The sequence below is a fragment of the Heterodontus francisci genome, chromosome 4, assembly GCF_036365525.1.
Source record: "Heterodontus francisci isolate sHetFra1 chromosome 4, sHetFra1.hap1, whole genome shotgun sequence".
NCBI lineage: Eukaryota > Metazoa > Chordata > Chondrichthyes > Heterodontiformes > Heterodontidae > Heterodontus > Heterodontus francisci.
The window spans coordinates 9,792,382-9,808,274 of record NC_090374.1 but is presented as its reverse complement, the minus strand read 5'-3'; positions in this window follow the sequence as shown (position 1 = coordinate 9,808,274).

The following is a 15,893-nucleotide window of genomic DNA, read 5'->3' as shown; positions in this document are numbered from 1 at the left end:
TGAGAGTGTGGTGGAGGCAGGTTCAGTGTGTGTTTAGGATCTGGAATGCACTGTCTGAGACTGTGGTGGAGGCAGATTCAGTGAGTCTTTAGGATCTGGAATGCACTGTCTGAGAGTGTGGTGGAGGCAGGATCAGTGTGTGTTTAGGATCTGGAATGCACTGTCTGAGAGTGTGGTGGAGGCAGGTTCAGTGTGTGTTTAGGATCTGGAATGCACTGTCTGAGAGTGTGGTGGAGGCAGGTTCAGTGAGTGTTTAGGATCTGGAATGCACTGCCTGAGAGTGTGGTGGAGGCAGGTTCAGTGAGTGTTTAGGATCTGGAATGCACTGCCTGAGAGTGTGGTGGAGGCAGGTTCAGTGAGTGTTTATGATCTGGAATGCACTGTCTGAGAGTGCGGTGGAGGCATTTTCAATGACAGTTTAGGATCTGCAATGCACTGTCTGACAGTGTCGTGGAGGCAGTTTCAATGAGCGTTCAGGATCTGGAATGCACTGTCTGAGAGTGTGGTGGAGGCAGGTTCAGTGTGTGTTTTGGATCTGGAATGCACTGTCTGAGAGTGCGGTGGAGGCATTTTCAATGACAGTTTAGGATCTGCAATGCACTGTCTGACAGTGTCGTGGAGGCAGGTTCAGTGAGTGTTAAGGATCTGGAATGCACTGTCTGAGAGTGTGGTGGAGGCAGGTTCAGTGTGTGTTTAGGATCTGGAATGCACTGTCTGAGAGTGTGGTGGAGGCAGGTTCAGTGAGTGTTTAGGATCTGGAACGCACTGCCTGAGAGTGTGGTGGAGGCAGGTTCAGTGAGTGTTTAGGATCTGGAATGCACTGCCTGAGAGTGTGGTGGAGGCAGGTTCAGTGAGTGTTTATGATCTGGAATGCACTGTCTGAGAGTGCGGTGGAGGCATTTTCAATGACAGTTTAGGATCTGCAATGCACTGTCTGACAGTGTCGTGGAGGCAGTTTCAATGAGCGTTCAGGATCTGGAATGCACTGTCTGAGAGTGTGGTGGAGGCAGGTTCAGTGAGTGTTGAGGATCTGGAATGCACTGTCTGAGAGTGCGGTGGAGGCAGGTTCAGTGAGTGTATAGGATTTGGAATGCACTGTCTGAGAGTGCGGTGGAGGCAGGTTCAGTGAGTGTTTAGGATCTGGAATGCACTGTCTGAGAGTGTGGTGGAGGCAGGTTCAGTGAGTGTTTAGGATCTGGAATGCACTGTCTGAGAGTGTGGTGGGGGCAGGTTCAGTGAGTGTTGAGGATCTGGAATGCATTGTCTGAGAGTGTGGTGGAGGCAGTTTCAATGACTGTTTAGGATCTGGAATGCACTGTCTGAAAGTGTGGTGGAGGCAGGTTCAGTGAGTGTATAGGATCTTGAATGCACTGTCTGAGAGTGTGGTGGAGGCAGGTTCAGTGAGTGTATAGGATCTGGAATGCACTGTCTGAGAGTGTGGTGGAGGCAGGTTCAGTGAGTGTTTTGGATCTGGAATGCACTGTCTGAGAGCGTGGTGGAGGCAGTTTCAATGACTGTTTAGGATCTGGAATGCACTGTCTGAAAGTGTGGTGGAGGCAGGTTCAGTGAGTGTATAGGATCTTGAATGCACTGTCTGAGAGTGTGGTGGAGGCAGGTTCAGTGAGTGTATAGGATCTGGAATGCACTGTCTGAGAGTGTGGTGGAGGCAGGTTCAGTGAGGGTATAGGATCTTGAATGCACTGTCTGAGAGTGTCGTGGAGGCAGGTTCAGTGAGTGTATAGGATCTGGAATGCACTGTCTGAGAGTGTGGTGGAGGCAGGTTCAGTGAGTGTTTAGGATCTGGAATGCACTGTCTGAGAGTGTGGTGGAGGCAGGTTCAGTGACTGTTTAGGATCCGGAATGCACTGTCTGAGAGTGTGGTGGAGGCAGGTTCAGTGAGTGTTTAGGATCTGGAATGCACTGTCTGAGAGTGTGGTGGAGGCAGGTTCAGTGTGTGTTTCGGATCTTGAATGCACTGTCTGAGAGTGTGGTGGAGGCAGGTTCAGTGAGCGTTTATGATCTGGAATACACTGTCTGAGAGTGTGGTGGAGGCAGGTTCAATGAGTGTATAGGATCTGGAATGCACTGTCTGAGAGTGTGGTGGAGGCAGGTTCAGTGAGTGTTTAGGATCTGGAATGTACTGTCTGAGAGTGCGGTGGAGGCAGGGTCAGTGAGTGTTTAGGATCTGGAATGTACTGTCTGAGAGTGTGGTGGAGGCAGGTTCAGTGAGCGTTTAGGATCTGGAATGCACTGTCTGAGAGTGTGGTGGAGGCAGGTTCAGTGAGTGTTTAGGATCTGGAATGTACTGTCTGAGAGTATGGTGGGGGCAGGTTCAGTGAGTGTTTAGGATCTGGAATGCACTGTCTGAGAGTGTGGTGGGGGCAGGTTCAGTGAGTGTTTAGGATCTGGAATACACTGTCTGAGAGTGTGGTGGAGGCAGGTTCAGTGAGTGTTTAGGATCTGGAATACACTGTCTGAGAGTGTGGTGGAGGCAGGTTCAGTGAGTGTTTAGGATCTGGAATGCACTGCCTGAGAGTGTGGTGGAGGCAGGTTCAGTGAGTGTTTAGGATCTGGAATGCACTGCCTGAGAGTGTGGTGGAGGCAGGTTCAGTGAGTGTTTATGATCTGGAATGCACTGTCTGAGAGTGCGGTGGAGGCATTTTCAATGACAGTTTAGGATCTGCAATGCACTGTCTGACAGTGTCGTGGAGGCAGTTTCAATGAGCGTTCAGGATCTGGAATGCACTGTCTGAGAGTGTGGTGGAGGCAGGTTCAGTGTGTGTTTTGGATCTGGAATGCACTGTCTGAGAGTGCGGTGGAGGCATTTTCAATGACAGTTTAGGATCTGCAATGCACTGTCTGACAGTGTCGTGGAGGCAGGTTCAGTGAGTGTTAAGGATCTGGAATGCACTGTCTGAGAGTGTGGTGGAGGCAGGTTCAGTGTGTGTTTAGGATCTGGAATGCACTGTCTGAGAGTGTGGTGGAGGTAGGTTCAGTGAGTGTTTAGGATCTGGAATGCACTGCCTGAGAGTGTGGTGGAGGCAGGTTCAGTGAGTGTTTAGGATCTGGAATGCACTGCCTGAGAGTGTGGTGGAGGGAGGTTCAGTGAGTGTTTATGATCTGGAATGCACTGTCTGAGAGTGCGGTGGAGGCATTTTCAATGACAGTTTAGGATCTGCAATGCACTGTCTGACAGTGTCGTGGAGGCAGTTTCAATGAGCGTTCAGGATCTGGAATGCACTGTCTGAGAGTGTGGTGGAGGCAGGTTCAGTGAGTGTTGAGGATCTGGAATGCACTGTCTGAGAGTGCGGTGGAGGCAGGTTCAGTGAGTGTTTAGGATCTGGAATGCACTGTCTGAGAGTGTGGTGGAGGCAGGTTCAGTGAGTGTTTAGGATCTGGAATGCACTGTCTGAGAGTGTGGTGGAGGCAGGTTCAGTGAGTGTTTAGGATCTGGAATGCACTGTCTGACAGTGTCGTGGAGGCAGTTTCAATGAGCGTTCAGGATCTGGAATGCACTGTCTGAGAGTGCGGTGGAGGCAGGTTCAGTGAGTGTTTAGGATCTGGAATACACTGTCTGAGAGTGTGGTGGGGGCAGGTTCAGTGAGTGTATAGGATTTGGAATGCACTGTCTGAGAGTGCGGTGGAGGCAGGTTCAGTGAGTGTTTAGGATCTGGAATGCACTGTCTGAGAGTGTGGTGGAGGCAGGTTCAGTGAGTGTTTAGGATCTGGAATGCACTGTCTGAGAGTGTGGTGGGGGCAGGTTCAGTGAGTGTTGAGGATCTGGAATGCATTGTCTGAGAGTGTGGTGGAGGCAGTTTCAATGACTGTTTAGGATCTGGAATGCACTGTCTGAAAGTGTGGTGGAGGCAGGTTCAGTGAGTGTATAGGATCTTGAATGCACTGTCTGAGAGTGTGGTGGAGGCAGGTTCAGTGAGTGTATAGGATCTGGAATGCACTGTCTGAGAGTGTGGTGGAGGCAGGTTCAGTGAGTGTTTTGGATCTGGAATGCACTGTCTGAGAGCGTGGTGGAGGCAGTTTCAATGACTGTTTAGGATCTGGAATGCACTGTCTGAAAGTGTGGTGGAGGCAGGTTCAGTGAGTGTATAGGATCTTGAATGCACTGTCTGAGAGTGTGGTGGAGGCAGGTTCAGTGAGTGTATAGGATCTGGAATGCACTGTCTGAGAGTGTGGTGGAGGCAGGTTCAGTGAGTGTATAGGATCTTGAATGCACTGTCTGAGAGTGTCGTGGAGGCAGGTTCAGTGAGTGTATAGGATCTGGAATGCACTGTCTGAGAGTGTGGTGGAGGCAGGTTCAGTGACTGTTTAGGATCCGGAATGCACTGTCTGAGAGTGTGGTGGAGGCAGGTTCAGTGAGTGTTTAGGATCTGGAATGCACTGTCTAAGAGTGTGGTGGAGGCAGGTTCAGTGTGTGTTTCGGATCTTGAATGCACTGTCTGAGAGTGTGGTGGAGGCAGGTTCAGTGAGCGTTTATGATCTGGAATACACTGTCTGAGAGTGTGGTGGAGGCAGGTTCAATGAGTGTATAGGATCTGGAATGCACTGTCTGAGAGTGTGGTGGAGGCAGGTTCAGTGAGTGTTTAGGATCTGGAATGTACTGTCTGAGAGTGCGGTGGAGGCAGGTTCAGTGAGTGTTTAGGATCTGGAATGTACTGTCTGAGACTGTGGTGGAGGCAGGTTCAGTGAGCGTTTAGGATCTGGAATGCACTGTCTGAGAGTGTGGTGGAGGCAGGTTCAGTGAGTGTTTAGGATCTGGAATGTACTGTCTGAGAGTATGGTGGGGGCAGGTTCAGTGAGTGTTTAGGATCTGGAATACACTGTCTGAGAGTGTGGTGGGGGCAGGTTCAGTGAGTGTTTAGGATCTGGAATACACTGTCTGAGAGTGTGGTGGAGGCAGGTTCAGTGAGTGTTTAGGATCTGGAATACACTGTCTGAGAGTGTGGTGGAGGCAGGTTCAGTGAGCGTTTAGGATCTGGAATGCACTGTCTGAGAGTGTGGTGGGGGCAGGTTCAGTGAGTGTTTAGGATCTGGAATACACTGTCTGAGAGTGTGGTGGAAGCAGGTTCAGTAAGTGTTTAGGATCTGGAATGCACTGTCTGAGACTGTGGTGGAGGCAGGTTCATTGTGTGTTTAGGATCTGGAATGCACTGTCTGAGAGTGTGGTGGAGGCAGGTTCAGTGAGTGTTTAGGATCTGGAATGCACTGTCTGAGAGTGTGGTGGAGGCAGGTTCAGTGAGTGTTTAGGATCTGGAATGCACTGTCTGAGAGTGTGGTGGAGGCAGGTTCAGTGTGTGTTTAGGATCTGGAATGCACTGTCTGAGAGTGTGGTGGAGGCAGGTTCAGTGAGTGTTTAGGATCTGGAATGTACTGTCTGAGAGTGTGGTGGAGGCAGGTTCAGTGAGTGTTTATGATCTGGAATGCACTGTCTGAGAGTGTCTTGGAGGCAGTTTCAGTGAGTGTATAGGATCTGGAATGCACTGCCTGAGCGTGTGGTGGAGGCATTTTCAGTGAGTGTTTAGGATCTGGAATGCACTTTCTGAGAGTGTGGTGGAGGCAGGTTCAGTGAGTGTTCAGGATCTGGAATGCACTGTCTGAGAGTGTGGTGGAGGCAGGTTCAGTGAGTGTTTAGGATCTGGAATGCACTGTCTGAGAGTGTGGTGGAGGCAGGTTCAGTGAGTGTTTAGGATCTGGAATGCACTGTCTGAGAGTGTGGTGGAGGCAGGTTCAGTGAGTGTTTAGGATCTGGAATACACTGTCTGAGAGTGTGGTGGAGGCAGGTTCAGTAATTGTTTAGGATCTGGAATGCACTGTCTGAGACTGTGGTGGAGGCAGGTTCAGTGTGTGTTTAGGATCTGGAATGCACTGTCTGAGAGTGCAGTGGAGGCAGGTTCAGTGTGTGTTTAGGATCTGGAATGCACTGTCTGAGAATGTGGTGGAGGCAGGTTCAGTGAGTGTTTAGGATCTGGAATGCACTGTCTGAGAGTGCAGTGGAGGCAGGTTCAGTGTGTGTTTAGGATCTGGAATGCACTGCCTGAGAGTGTGGTGGAGGCAGGTTCAGTGAGTGTTTAGGATCTGGAATACACTGTCTGAGAGTGTGGTGGAGGCAGGTTCAGTAATTGTTTAGGATCTGGAATGCACTGTCTGAGACTGTGGTGGAGGCAGGTTCAGTGTGTGTTTAGGATCTGGAATGCACTGTCTGAGAGTGTGGTGGAGGCAGGTTCAGTGAGTATTTAGGATCTGCAATGCGCTGTCTGAGACTGTGGTGGAGGCAGATTCAGTGAGTGTTTAGGATCTGGAATACACTGTCTGAGAGTGTGGTGGAGGCAGGTTCAGTAATTGTTTAGGATCTGGAATGCACTGTCTGAGACTGTGGTGGAGGCAGGTTCAGTGTGTGTTTAGGATCTGGAATGCACTGTCTGAGAGTGTGGTGGAGGCAGGTTCAGTGAGTGTTTAGGATCTGGAATGCACTGTCTGAGACTGTTGTGGAGGCAGGTTCAGTAATTGTTTAGGATCTGGAATGCACTGTCTGAGAGTGTGGTGGAGGCAGGTTCAGTAATTGTTTAGGATCTGGAATGCACTGTCTGAGACTGTGGTGGAGGCAGGTTCAGTGTGTGTTTAGGATCTGGAATGCACTGTCTGAGAGTGTGGTGGAGGCAGGTTCAGTGAGTGTTTAGGATCTTGAATGCACTGTCTGAGAGTGTAGTGGAGGCAGGTTCAGTGTGTGTTTAGGATCTGGAATGCACTGTCTGAGAGTGTGGTGGAGGCAGGTTCAGTGAGTGTTTAGGATCTGGAATGCACTGTCTGAGAGTGTGGTGGAGGCAGGTTCAGTAATTGTTTAGGATCTGGAATGCACTGCCTGAGAGTGTGGTGGAGGCAGTTTCAATGATTGTTTAGGATCTGGAATGCACTGTCTGAGACTGTGGTGGCGGCAGGTTCAGTGTGTGTTTAGGATCTGGAATGCACTGTCTGAGAGTGTGGTGGAGGCAGGTTCAGTGAGTGTTTAGGATCTGGAATACACTGTCTGAGAGTGCGGTGGAGGCAGGTTCAGTGAGTGTTTATGATCTGGAATGTACTGTCTGAGAGTGTGGTGGAGGGAGGTTCAGTGAGTGTTTAGGATCTGGAATGCACTGTCTGAGAGTGTGGTGGAGGCAGGTTCAGTGAGTGTTTTGGATCTGGAATGAACTGTCTGAGAGTGTGGTGGAGGCAGATTCAGTGATTATTTAGGATCTGGAATGCACAGTTTGAGAGTGCGGTGGAGGCAGGTTCAGTTAGTGTTTAGGATCTGGAATGCACTGTCTGTGAGTGTGGTGGAGGCCGGTACAGCCGCGGCCTTCAAAAGAGAATTGGATAATAATCTGAAGAGACAGGGGAAGCGTTAAATGAATATTTTTCGTCAGTATTTACAGTAGAGTAAGAAAATGTTGTCGAGGAGAATACTGAGATTCAGGCGACTAGGCTAGATGGGATTGAGGTTCACAAGTAGGAGATGTTAGCAATTTTGGAAAGTGTGCAAATAGATAAGTCCCCTGGGCCAGATGGGATTTATCCTAGGATTCTCTGGGAAGCCAGGGAGGAGATTGCAGAGCCTTTGTCCTTGATCTTTATGTCGTCATTGTCGACAGGAATAGTGCAGGAAGACTGGAGGATAGCAAATGTTGTCCCCTTGTTCAAGAAGGGGAGTAGAGACAGCCCTGGTAATTATAGACCTGTGAGCCTTACTTCGGTTGTGGGTAAAATGTTGGAAAAGGTTATAAGAGATAGGATTTATATTCATCTTGAAAAGAATAAGTTCATTAGAGATAGTCAGCACGGTTTTGTGAAGGGTAGGTCGTGCCTCACAAACCTTATTGAGTTTTTTGAGAAGCTGACCAAACAGGTGGATGACGGTAAAGCAGTGGATGTGGTGTATATGGATTTTAGTAAGGCGTTTGATCAGGTTCCCCACGGTAGGCTGTTGCAGAAAATACGGAAGTATGGGATTGAAGGTGATTTAGTGCTTTGGATCAGAAATTGGCTGGCTGAAAGAAGACAGAGGGTGGTGGTTGATGGCAAATGTTCATCCTGGAGTTTAGTTACTAGTGGTGTACCGCAAGGATCTGTTTTGGGGTCACTGCTGTTTGTCATTTTTATGAATGACCTGGATGAGGGTGTAGAAGGGTGGGTTAGTAAATTTGCGGATGACACGACGGTCGGTGGTGTTGTGGATAGTGCCGAAGGATGTTGTAGGTTACAGAGGAACATAGATAGGCTGCAGAGCTGGGCTGAGAGATGGCAAATGGAGTTTAATGCGGAAAAGTGTGAGGTGATTCACTTTGGAAGGAGTAACAGGAATGCAGAGTACTGGGCTAATGGGAAGATTCTTGGTAGTGTAGAGAGATCTTGGTGTCCAGGTACATAAATCCCTGAAAGTTGCCACCCAGGTTAATAAGGCTGTTAAGAAGGCATATGGTGTGTTAGCTTTTATTATTAGGGGGATCGAGTTTCGGAGCCACGAGGTCATGCTGCAGCTGTACAAAACTCTGGTGCGGCCGCACCTGGAGTGTTGCGTGCAGTTCTGGTCACCGCATTATAGGAAGGATGTGGAAGCTTTGGAAAGGGTGCAGAGGGGATTTACGAGGATGTTGCCTGGTATGGAGGGAAGGTCTTACGAGGAAAGGCTGAGGGACTTGAGGTTGTTTTCGTTGGAGAGAAGGAGGAGGAGAGGTGAGTTAATAGAGACATATAAGATAATTAGAGGGTTAGATAGGGTGGATAGTGAGAGTCTTTTCCTCGGATGGTGATGGCAAACATGAGGGGACATAGCTTTAAGTTGAGGGGTGATAGATATAGGACAGATGTTAGAGGTAGTTTATTTACTCAGAGAGTGATAGGAGCGTGGAACGCCCTGCCTGCAACAGTAGTAGACTCGCCAACTTTAAGGGCATTTATGTGGTCATTGGATAGACATATGGATGAAAATGGAATAGTGTAGGTCAGATGGTTTCACAGGTCGGTGCAACATCGAGGGCCGAAGGGCCTGTACTGCGCTGTAATGTTCTATGTTCTAAAAAATTTGCAGGGCTACGCGGAAAAGGTTGGGGAGTGGGACTAGCTGAGTCATTCTTGCAGACAGTCAGCATGGACATGATGGGCCGAATGCCCTCTTTCTGTGCTGTAACCATTCTCTGATTCTGTGATTCAATAAATCAGATGTTGTATGTATGCAAAGGTGAATGCTGAGCTGTAAAAGTGAGGTCATCCTGCTACTCTTTACATCATTGGTGTGACTGCAAAGAATATTGTCTCCATTTCTACTCAGCACATTGAACAATGTTATTGCATCGATTGATAGATCCAGAAGCGAGCAATCAGAGTGGATGAGGGGATGGAGAGATTGGAGAATGAGGAGTGATTATGTAAATTGGGCATGTTCTCACTGGCAAGGAGAAATTGAGAAGTGATATAATTGGTGTTTTAAGTTTCTGAAAGAACTTTGATAACGTCGACCATGACAAGTTGCTTCACTTTGTTCAGAACTGGAGCACCAGAGGAGAGAGCTTGCCCTCATAGGGAATAAATTTAAAATGATCTATGAAAACAATGAGTAAGTGAACAATTTATGGAACAAAGAACAAAGAACAGTACAGCACAGGAACAGGCCATTCGGCCTGCGCCGATCTTGATGCCTGCCTAAACTAACACCTTCTGCACTTCCGTGGTCCGTATCCCTCTATTCCCATCCTATTCATGTATTTGTCAAGATGCCTCTTAAACGTCGCTATCGTACCTGCTTCCACCACCTCCCCTGGCAGCAAGTTCCAGGCACTCACCACCCTCTGTGTAAAAAGCTTGCCTCGCACATCCCCTCTAAACTTTGCCCCTCGCACCTTAAACCTATGTCCCCTAGTAACTGACTCTTCCACCCTGGGAAAAAGCTTCTGAATATCCACTCTGTCCATGCCGCTCATAACTTTGTAAACCTCTATCATGTCGCCCCTTCACCTCCATCGTTCCAGTGAAAACAATCCGAGTTTTTCCAACCTCTCCTCATAGCTAATGCCCTCCAGACCAGGCAACATACTGGTAAACCTCTTCTGTACCCTCTCCAAAGCCTCCACGTCCTGGTAGTGTGGCGACCAGAATCTACTTTAATAGAGCAGTGTAATACATCATACAGTGAACCATGTTATATATACTGTAATAGGGCAGTGTAATACATCATACAGAGATCCATGTTATATATACTGTAATATAGCAGTGTAATACATCATACAGAGATCCATGTTATATATACTGTAATAGGGCAGTGTAATACATCATACAGAGATCCATGTTATATATACTGTAATATAGCAGTGTCATACATCATACAGAGATCCATGTTATATATACTGTAATATAGCAGTGTCATACATCATACAGAGATCCATGTTATATATACTGTAATATAGCAGTGTAATACATCATACAGAGATCCATGTTATATATACTGTAATATAGCAGTGTAATACATCATACAGAGATCCATGTTATATATACTGTAATATAGCAGTGTAATACATCATACAGAGATCCATGTTATATATACTGTAATATAGCAGTGTAATACATCATACAGAGATCCATGTTATATATACTGTAATAGGGCAGTGTAATACATCATACAGAGATCCATGTTATATATACTGTAATATAGCAGTGTAATACATCATACAGAGATCCATGTTATATATACTGTAATATAGCAGTGTAATACATCATACAGAGATCCATGTTATATATACTGTAATAGGGCAGTGTAATACATCATACTGAGATCCATGTTATATATACTGTAATATAGCAGTGTATTACCAGCACCAGCTTCCACCCCCCCTCCCCCCCCCTTTACCCCCCTTCCACCCCCGTCCCCTTCCCTGCTCCACCCTCTCAGCTCACCCCCTCACAACCCCGTCCCAGCCCGCACCGCCCTCGCACCATCTTCACCCCGCACCCCCTTCCCCTGCACCGCCCCCCCCCACCCCCTCCTTCTACTCCTCCCCCTTGCATCCCCTCCTCCCACCGGCACCATCCTACACCTGTGTAGGGGCCCCAACAACCCCACTGCCTTGTGGCCGTTTCGGGAGAGACCAAGGCTAAGGGAGTAAACCCTAACAGAAAATCGGAGCGGAACCCCGTAGGAGGTCATGTGTCACCTTTGGCATGTTTCCGGCAGTTCCTGCAGCCATACTGGTGCCAAACGTCGTGTCCTGCACTCCTTTGGACCCCACCAGAAAGGCCGAGAGGGGGGTTTTGACGACTGGGCAACTCTCAACCTCCATAAATTTGCCCAGGCATGCGCCATGGAGAGGTCACTCCATAGTTGCCTCACAGCGACCGAAACAACACGGAAGGCAGCAGTTACGGGTTATAAGTCCAGATAAATTGGCGTAGAAACTGGGCGCCACGGGTTGCCTTTGTCGGTGGGAGAGGTCATTGCACCTCACTGGACAGCTACCGCCCGCCTCAAACCGGGCAGCCCCCGGTCAATATGGTTCTGTCCTGCCACAGTCTGCCTGCTTCAATGGGTGCTTGGAGCTCAGGGTCATTGCCCGAAAGGTGGACTGATAGACCGCACCAAACAACATGAAAAAAGGAAAGAAGGTACCAGCCCTTCGCTTTGCAAGCTGGAACGTCAGAACTATGTGTCCTGGCCTGTCGGAAGACCTTACACAAATCAACGATTCTCGGAAGACCGCCATCATTAACAACGAGCTCAGTAGATTCAATGTGGACATTGCAGCACTTCAGGAGACTCACCTCCCCGCGTGTGGCTCTCTAGCAGAGCAAGACTACACCTTCTTCTGGCAGGGCAGGGATCCTGAAGAACCAAGACAGCATGGAGTGGGCTTCGCCATCAGAAACTCCTTGCTCAGCATGATAGAGCCTCCCTCAAATGGCTCGGAACGCATACTGTCCATCCGACTGCTCACCACCTCTGGTCCAGTACACCTACTCAGCATCTATGCTCCAACACTCTGCTCCCCACATGAAGCTAAAGACCAGTTCTATGAACAGCTCCATAACATCATTAGCAGCATCCCCAACACCGAACACCTATTCCTGCTGGGGGACTTTAATGCCAGTGTTGGGGCCGACCATGACTCATGGCCCTCCTGCCCTGGGCGCTATGGCGTTGGAAGGATGAATGAGAACGGGCAGAGACTGCTTGAGTTGTGTACCTATCATAACCTCTGCATCACCAACTCGTTCTTTCACACTAAACCCTGTCACCAGGTTTCATGGAGGCACCCAAGATCACGTCGTTGGCACCAGCTAGACCTCATTGTCACAAGGCGAGCCGCCTTAAACAGTGTTCAAATCACACGCAGCTTCCAGAGTGCGGACTGCGACACCGACCACTCCCTGGTGTGCAGCAAGGTTAGGCTCAGACCAAAGAAGTTGCATCATTCCAAGCAGAAGGGCCACCCGCGCATCAACACGAGCAGAATTTCTCACCCACAGCTGTTACAAAAATTTCTAAATTCACTTGTAACAGCCCTTCAAAACACTCCCACAGGGGATGCTGAGACCAAGTGGGCCCACATCAGAGACGCCATCTATGAGTCAGCTTTGACCACCTACGGCAAAAGTGCGAAGAGAAATGCAGACTGGTTTCAATCTCATAATGAAGAGCTGGAACCTGTCACAGCCGCTAAGCGCATTGCACTTTTGAACTACAAGAAAGCCCCCAGCGATTTAACATCCGCAGCACTTAAAGCAGCCAGAAGTACTGCACAAAGAACAGCTAGGCGTTGCACAAACGACTACTGGCAACACCTATGCAGTCATATTCAGCTGGCCTCAGACACCGGAAACATCAGAGGAATGTATGATGGCATGAAGAGAGCTCTTGGGCCAACGATCAAGAAGATCGCCCCACTCAAATCTAAATTGGGGGACATAATCACTGACCAACGCAAACAAATGGACCGCTGGGTTGAGCACTACCTAGAACTGTACTCCAGGGAGAATGCTGTCACTGAGACTGCCCTCAATGCAGCCCAGCCTCTACCAGTCATGGATGAGCTGGACATACAGCCAACCAAATCGGAACTCAGTGATGCCATTGATTCTCTAGCCAGCGGAAAAGCCCCTGGGAAGGACAGCATTACCCCTGAAATAATCAAGAGTGCCAAGCCTGCTATACTCTCAGCACTACATGAACTGCTATGCCTGTGCTGGGACAAGGGAGCAGTACCACAGGACATGCACGATGCCAATATCATCACCCTCCATAAAAACAAAGGTGACCGCGGTGACTGCAACAACCACCGTGGAATCTCCCTGCTCAGCATAGTGGGGAAAGTCTTTGCTCGAGTCGCTCTGAACAGGCTCCAGAAGCTGGCCGAGCGCGTCTACCCTGAGGCACAGTGTGGCTTTCGTGCAGAGAGATCGACCATTGACATGCTGTTCTCCCTTCGTCAGATACAGGAGAAATGCAGTGAACAACAGATGCCCCTCTACATTGCTTTCATTGATCTCACCAAAGCCTTTGACCTCGTCAGCAGACGTGGTCTCTTCAGACTACTAGAAAAGATCGGATGTCCACCAAAGCTACTAAGTATCATCACCTCATTCCATGACAATATGAAAGGCACAATTCAACATGGTGGCTCCTCATCAGAGCCCTTTCCTATCCTGAGTGGTGTGAAACAGGGCTGTGTTCTCGCACCCACACTTTTTGGGATTTTCTTCTCCCTGCTGCTTTCACATGCGTTCAAATCCTCTGAAGAAGGAATTTTCCTCCACACAAGGTCAGGGGGCAGGTTGTTCAACCTTGCCCGTCTAAGAGCGAAGTCCAAAGTACGGAAAGTCCTCATCAGAGAACTCCTCTTTGCTGACGATGCTGCTTTAACATCTCACACTGAAGAGTGCCTGCAGAGTCTCATCGACAGGTTTGCGTCTGCCTGCAATGAATTTGGCCTAACCATCAGCCTCAAGAAAACAAACATCATGGGGCAGGACGTCAGAAATGCTCCATCCATCAATATTGGCGACCACGCTCTGGAAGTGGTTCAAGAGTTCACCTACCTAGGCTCAACTATCACCAGTAACCTGTCTCTAGATGCAGAAATCAACAAGCGCATGAGTAAGGCTTCCACTGCTATGTCCATACTGGCCAAGAGGGTGTGGGAAAATGGCGCACTGACACGGAACACAAAAGTCCGAGTGTATCAGGCCTGTGTCCTCAGTACCTTGCTCTACGGCAGCGAGGCCTGGACAACGTATGCCAGCCAAGAGCGACGTCTCAATTCATTCCATCTTCGCTGCCTTCGGAGAATACTTGGCATCAGGTGGCAGGACTATATCTCCAACACAGAAGTCCTTGAAGCGGCCAACACCCCCAGCTTATACACACTACTGAGTCAGCGGCGCTTGAGATGGCTTGGCCATGTGAGCCGCATGGAAGATGGCAGGATCCCCAAAGACACATTGTACAACGAGCTCGCCACTGGTATCAGGCCCAACGGCCGTCCATGTCTCCGCTATAAAGACGTCTGCAAACGCGACATGAAATCGTGTGACATTGATCACAAGTCGTGGGAGTCAGTTGCCAGCATTCGCCAGAGCTGGCGGGCATCCATAAAGACAGGGCTAAATTGTGGCGAGTCGAAGAGACTCAGTAGTTGGCAGGAAAAAAGACAGAGGCGCAAGGGGAGAGCCAACTGTGCAACAGCCCCGATAAAACAAATTTCTCTGCAGCACCTGTGGAAGAGACTGTCACTCCAGAATTGGCCTTTATAGCCACTCCAGGCGCTGCTTCACAAACCACAGACCACCTCCAGGCGCGTATCCATTGTCTCTCGAGATAAGGAGGCCCAAAAGAAGGAATACATCATACAGTGATCCATGTTATATATACTGTAATAGAGCAGTGTAATACATCGTACAGTGAACCATGTTATCAATACTGTAATAGAGCAGTGTAATACATCATACAGTGAACCATGTTATATATACTGTAATAGGGCAGTGTAATACATCATACAGAGATCCATGTTATATATACTGTAATAGGGCAGTGTAATACATCATACAGAGATCCATGTTATTTATACTGTAAAATAGCAGTGTAATACATCATACAGAGATCCATGTTATTTATACTGTGATATAGCAGTGTAATACATCATACAGTCAACCATGTTATTTATACTGTAATATCACAGTGTAATACTTCATACATAGATCCATGTTATATATACTGTAATATAACAGTGGAATACATCAGACAGAGATCCATGTTATCTCTACTGTAATATAGCAGTGTAATACATCATACAGAGATCCATGTTATATATACTGTAATATAGCAGTGTAATACATCTTACCATGAACCATGTTATATATACTGTAATATAGCTGTGTAATACATCATACACAGATCCATGTTATATATACTGTAATAGGGCAGTGTAATACATCATACAGTGATCCATGTTATATATACTGAAATAGGGCAGTGTAATACATCATACAGAGATCCATGTTATATATACTGTAATATAGCAGTGTAATACATCTTACCATGAGCCATGTTATATATACTGTAATATAGCAGTGTAATACATCATACAGTGATCCATGTTATATATAATGTAATAGGGCAGTGTAATACATCATACAGAGATCCATGTTATATATACTGTCATATAGCAGTGTAATACATCTGACCATGAGCAATTTTATTTATACTGTAATATAACAGTGTAATACATCATACAGAGATCCATGTTATATATACTGTAATATAGCAGTGTCATCCATCTTACCGTGAGCTATGTTATTTATACTGTAATATAACAGTGTAATACATCATACAGAGATCCATGTTATTTATACTGTGATATAGC